The sequence below is a fragment of the Hyaloscypha bicolor genome (assembly GCF_002865645.1).
Source record: "Hyaloscypha bicolor E unplaced genomic scaffold K444scaffold_118, whole genome shotgun sequence".
Classification (NCBI taxonomy): domain Eukaryota; kingdom Fungi; phylum Ascomycota; class Leotiomycetes; order Helotiales; family Hyaloscyphaceae; genus Hyaloscypha; species Hyaloscypha bicolor.
The window spans coordinates 160,688-167,351 of NW_020194620.1; positions in this window are offsets into that span (position 1 = coordinate 160,688).

The following is a 6,664-nucleotide window of genomic DNA, read 5'->3' on the forward strand; positions in this document are numbered from 1 at the left end:
ACTAGGCTCAGATATTAAATACCAGATACCAGGCTAGGTAAAGTATAAAATCGTAATATTATTTCCCTTCTTAGAAAAAGCTTATTCTTAAGTAAGTAAGTATTATAGAATTATTATCCAAATTATTAGAGTTCTCCGTCCCGTTCTCCCAGGCTCGTACCTAGTTAACTAGCTTCTTTAGTAAGCTTGGCTATTATTAATTAGCCAAGTAATAGTCTTATAGCTTATAAAAAGAATATTTCAGATCGGAGGCTAGATACTAGTTAAGGTCTTTATTATACCTAACCTAACTAATCCTATATAGAAGCTTTCTTTACTCTGCCTTTAATATTAGAATATCCTATACTTTATATTCTCAGTCTATTATTACTTGAATTAGTAAAGGTAGTTTGTTTTTCTAGCCAGGTAATAGATTATTAATAGCCTTATATAAACGGTCTAGGGAGAATATATTATGAATTTTAATACTTTCGGGTAGTTTAATCTTATAAAAGTTACTAACTTAATATAGAATTAGATAAGGCCCGGCTATTTAGTAATCTAGTTTATAGCTAGGGTATTATGTCTTTTATTTCTTTATTAATATATATATCTTGTCTTTTACTTTAAAATCTATAAAGTAATATTTAATATTAGTATATTTCTTTATTTTCTTTTATATCTATTTTATATTTTGCTTGCTTTTCTTTATAGTATTCTCTATTTACCTAGTAATCTATTAAGCCTTTATATTACTTAGCTTATCTTAGGATATAGTTATTAGGATTAACTAGTTAAAGGAGGTTTATAGAAGCCTATTATTAAGGAATTTATATAGGAATATACTAATAGAGTTATATAAGAGAATAAGTTAAATATAATTAATTATTAGTAAGTATTTATTCTAATTATCTTAGTAATATATAATATACGGGCATAATTATTAATTAATATATTAGTTTATAATTTCTTTTTATTTATTAGTTTATAGATAATATACTATTAATAGCTTTAATTTTATATCCAGAATTCTATTAAATTCTTTCTAGAATACTAATACAAATTACGAACTATAATCGGAAATAATAGAGGCTAGAGGGCTATAATAATAGTAAATAATTCGGAGATATATCTTTACTATATTCTCTATTATAGTCGTTTTATAATAAGATATAAAGATAGCTTACTTATTTAATTAGTTAATTATAATATATATAATATTATAGTAAGACTTTAAGCTAGGTATTAACTTAAAATCTATTATAATATATTATTACGGGTAGTCCGGAACTAGTAAAAAGTAAAGTAAACTAGGGGTCTTATTTTTTAGAATATTTGCCCGTTTATATAATTAGTAATTATAAATATATTAAGTAATATTATATTATATATTCTTCTAGTAATACTATAGCTATAGTAGCTTATAGGTTTTATTTTTACTAGAATATACTATAAATACTTAGTTATAAGTCTTATAAATTAAATCTATATATAACTATTTTCCCGGTATTATAAGTTATTTATAATAAAGTAATAACTTATCTTTTATAATAAAGTTAATATTATCTCATTTGATCTATTTATAAAAGGCTTATAAAGAAGGGGCTTTATAGTTATTTTATAGAATTCATTTAACTAAATTATTTATTTTATTAAGATTATTATTATTATTTTAGAAAATAAAGAGAGAATTAACTTTAATATTAAGGTCCTGAAATATCTTTAGGTTAACTTAGTCTTAAGAAAGAAAGGCCTTAGTATAATATTTCTCTTTTATTTTATTTTACTAAATAATTTTATTATTTTAGTATATTAGAATATTAGCCTTTATATTCTATTTATTAGATCTATATTAAATAATAAAATAGTATTTAGCTAAGGCTTTAGCCTATCTAACTTATTTATTTATAAGCTTTTTTATTATTATAAAGTATTCTAATAAATAGTAATTTATATAAATCTGAATTTAATAAGTAATTCCTTAAAGTTCCGGGTATTATTAATTTAAAGATTATATAATAGCAAGTATCTTTTTATTATATATCTTATAGTTATATTTTATAAATACTATAAGATATTACTTATTATTATATTATTAGAAGAAAATACTAGTAATAATACTATCTAAAGTATTAGTCTCAATTATTAATTATTACTTTAGGTTATAATAATAGAATAGAACTAATAATATAAAATAAGCTTTAAGCTCCTTAAAAGCATTCTAATAAACCTTATTAAATAAGAAAGAAATATCTATATATATAAGATTTAATAAAGGCTTAGTAATCTCACTATAGTTATAAATAAACCTCTTATAAAAATTATAGAATTTCAGGAAAGCTTATATTTCTTTTATAATTCAAGGAGCTTCCTAATTCTTTATAACTATAACCTTTTTAGAATTAACTTTAATATCTTCTATAAAGATAATAAAGCCAAGGTATTTTATATATATAATATAAAATTCATATTTCTTAATATTTACTTATAAGCCTATATCTTAGAGCTACTAAAGAACCTTTTTTATATAAAGTTTATATTCTAACTCATTATTAGAATAAATAAGAATATTATCTAGATAAGCTATATAAAAGTTATCTAGGTAATTAAATAGGATATTATTTATATAATATTAATAAATAGCTAGTCTATTAATTAATTTAAAGAATAAAACCTTATATTTATATATCCTATAATATATATAAAATATTATTAATTCCTCTAATTTAGGGTCTATATAGATTTAGTAGAAAACCTAATAAATATTAAGCTTTATAAAGATTTTAGCTCTACTAATTCTAGCTAAGATCTTATTAATAAGAGAAAGAGAATAATAGTTCTTATAAGTAATCTAGTTAAGCTTCTAGTAATTAATATAGAATTATAAGCTTCTATTAAACTTTCTTATAAAAAGAATAAGAGCCATAAATAGTAATTAACTAGAAGTAATAAAACTCTTATTAAGGTTCTCTAGGAGGTATTTCTTAGTAATCTCTAATTTGGTTATTATTATCTTATATAAAAGGCTATATTCTAGATATCTCTTTATTTTCTTTTCTAATTATATCTTATAATTATATAACTAATAAGAAAGTAGAATATCGGAAGCTTCCTTAAAAAAGGCTCTATTAAACTTGGTATATTATTCGGGAATAGTAGGGTTTTCTATATTAGCTTCCGGGAAAAGCTTTCTTTATTATTTAAAAAGGCTATTAATTTTATAAAGGCTTGTAATAAAGGCTCGTAATAAAGGCTTTATTCTCGGATTATTAGAGGTTATAATATATATCTATAAAGCTAATACTAGTAATCTTAATAATAGGAGCTTTTACTAGTTTTCTTTCTATATATAATTTCTTCTAATATAGAATATCTATAAGGCAAATAATACTAGCTAGAAAGTTTTCTATTTAGTAATAATTATCTTAAATATTTTACTTATAAAAGCATTTAATCTTTAGCTTCTATAAAATAGGGGAAACTAGTACTAGCTTAGACTCTTTATCTAGATCTAATTCGGAATTAGTAAAATTATATTTAGAGGTAATATTATTAGTAAAATTAGTATATAGAGAGAAGTTAGTAATAGAATCGTTCTTTATATTATAGTTTTTAATAGAAGCTTATTTTCTAGTAGCTTATTATTAGTTCTTTTTATTAAATATATAGTCTCTAGCTTTAATATTTATTTAATAATTAGAATAAGAAGCATGTCTCGGGATAAGAAATAAAGCTTCTCGAGATATAGAAATCTCTTATATAACCGAGAATAATAAAGAAAGAAGCTCGGGCTATATTAAATATTAGTTTCGGATATCGAGAAGTAATTTAAAGTATTTTAGCTACTTATAGCCGAGAATAAAATTATAGGATTTAAGATTAAGAATTAGTAAGGAAATATTATATTATTATCTCTAGTTAATAGTAAGATATATTTTTAAGAAATAGGTAATATGGGTTCCTAGCTTACTATTATATTCTTTAATACTAATAGGCTTGAGTAAATACTAGAACTTGAGGTTAAAAAAGGTAATAATATCTATAATAAGGAAAGTATTAATAAATATGAAATTATTTATTCTAGAGTTAGTAAAAGAGAAAACATTAACTAAATATCTATTATAAGATAAGCTATAGAATATAGTTAAGTATAGTTCTCTTATTAACTAGTTTAGGTTAATTTTTATAAGATTAATTCTAAGTTTATCTAAAAAAAAGTCTTTTTCTAAATATTCTCGTTTCCTGGTATATTATTTATATTAGCTTCTATAAGCTTATTATTCTTTTCTAGTTCCTTAATATTAGTAATATACTTTAGTACTAGATAGTTACGGGCTATATAACTAGTTTAAGAGTAGTTAAAGCAGGTTAAGATTAAAGTAAGAATACTTTTTCTTTTAATAGCTAGCTTACTAATAGTTAGGAATATTTGGGTTAATATAAAGATATAAGAAGTTATTATATAGAGCTTAGAAATAGTAAATATAAAAGTATTAGAAGTAGTAAAAATTAGAAAAATAATAATAGCTCGAGCCTTAATATATTTTCTAAGACTTTTATAAGTTTATAATACTTTTATTTCTGAATTAACTAATAAGGCTATATAATATAGATTATAAAATATATAAATAGAATAATACTAGCTTATAAGTTATTCTTAAAAAGAAAGTATTAGCTTATTATATAGCTTATTAAAATAGTTCTATAAATAAATCTAAGCTTTATCTATTAAGTAAATAAACTTAATCTTGAATTTATAAAAGATCTAAACCTTATTTATTTATAGCTTCTTATATTTATATCTAGCTTTATATATATAATAAGAATTAATAAAGTATTTACTAAGGTAGTTAATTATTTCTATAATTATTTTAAAAGAATTTATAGTATTAGGCTTATATTAAATATATAAGTAATATTAGATATTGCCTTTTATATAATTAAAGATATATTATATATAGGTATTCTTATTTATATAATAGTTTATATTAACTTTAAATTTACTAATAATCTAGACTTACTAATAATTTTAAGTTAGATTTTTACTATTACTAAGTTTTAAAGAATCCGGAACCTTTATAAAATAGAACTTACTATACTTAGGAACTTCCCTAACTAGATATATTTATTTAATAAGAGAAACTAGGAAATTAGATACTATATTATAGTATTTAGATTAGGAGCAAATACTATCCAGAATATAACTTCTACTAATAGAATATCTTTGGAAAAGCTCCTCTATATTAAGTAAGCGAGCTAGACTAGTAGCTAAGCTATTTAAGGTTATATAATTAGTCTGGGCATTTATCTAGATCTTAATTTGGGCTTATTATAATATAAGTATATTAGAATAAATATTAGATAGAATAAGTAATTTTCTCGGGGTAAAAGATTCTATTCTAGAGATATTCTTAATACCAGATATAAGAGATAGAATTATAGGATATAAGTAAAGACCTTTAGAAAAGCTATTAGTATAAGAGGTTATATTAAAGGTATTAGATATAGGAAATTATTTTTTAGAAATAAATAATTATTTTAGGGAAGATATTCTAAAGCCTTTTTAGGTAAAAAGAATAAGCTTAGTTTAATATTATAGACCTATAAAAAGAGCCTATAAATAAGGCACTTATAAAAGAACTATTTATTAAGAAAACTAAGCTAAGAAAAAAAGAAAGTCTCGAGTTAAGGTCCCTTAAGTATTTATAGTTCTTTGCTTATAGCTCGGCCTAATAAGGCTTAGTATCCTAAATTTCCTAAAATATAGCTTTTCCTAGCTTTATTATATATAACTATTATATAATCCCAGATATTAGATACTCAGATACTAAATACTAGATATTAGGCTTAGATACTAAATACTAAATATTAGGCTAGGTAAAGTATAAAATTATAATACTATATATACTTTATTAAAAAAAAAGCTTAAAGTTCTTTAGAAATATCTTAATACTAGCCTAGAGAAAGAATAAATCCGTTATTTTACTAGCCTAGCTAATACCCTAATTATATTTATTCTAAAGAAAGAAAATAGCCTATATCTATATATTAATTACTAAAATCTAAATAAAATTACTATTAAGAACTAAATACTATTACTACTTATTAGTAAAACTATAAATAGGCTTTATAAAGTAAAAATATATATAAAACTAGACTTAAAAAATACTTATTATTAGTTATAAATACGAGAAAATAATAAGTAAAAAATAATATTTCAAGTATTATATTATATTTTTTAGATTATCTAATATTCTAGTAATATTTCAGGTATATATTAATTATATACTAGTAGGCCTTATAAATATTATTTATATAGTTTATTTAGATAATATTTTAATTTATTTAGAGAACCTAAAATAATATATAATAATAGTTTAATATATATTCGAGTAATTATAATAATACTAGCTCTTTATAAACTTAGTAAAATATAAGTTTAATATAAAGAGAATAAAGTTCCTGGAATTTATAATTAGCTTAAATAATATAGAAATAGAAGCTAGCCAGGTTATAGCTATTAGGAAATAGCTAGCTCTAAAAAATAATATTTAAGAAATTCAAGTATTTCTGGATTTTACTAACTTTTACTAGAGATTTATTTATAAATACTCTAAAATAATAAAAGAATTAACTAATTTATTAAAAACTAGTAAAAACTCGTAATATTATTTTAGCTAGATAA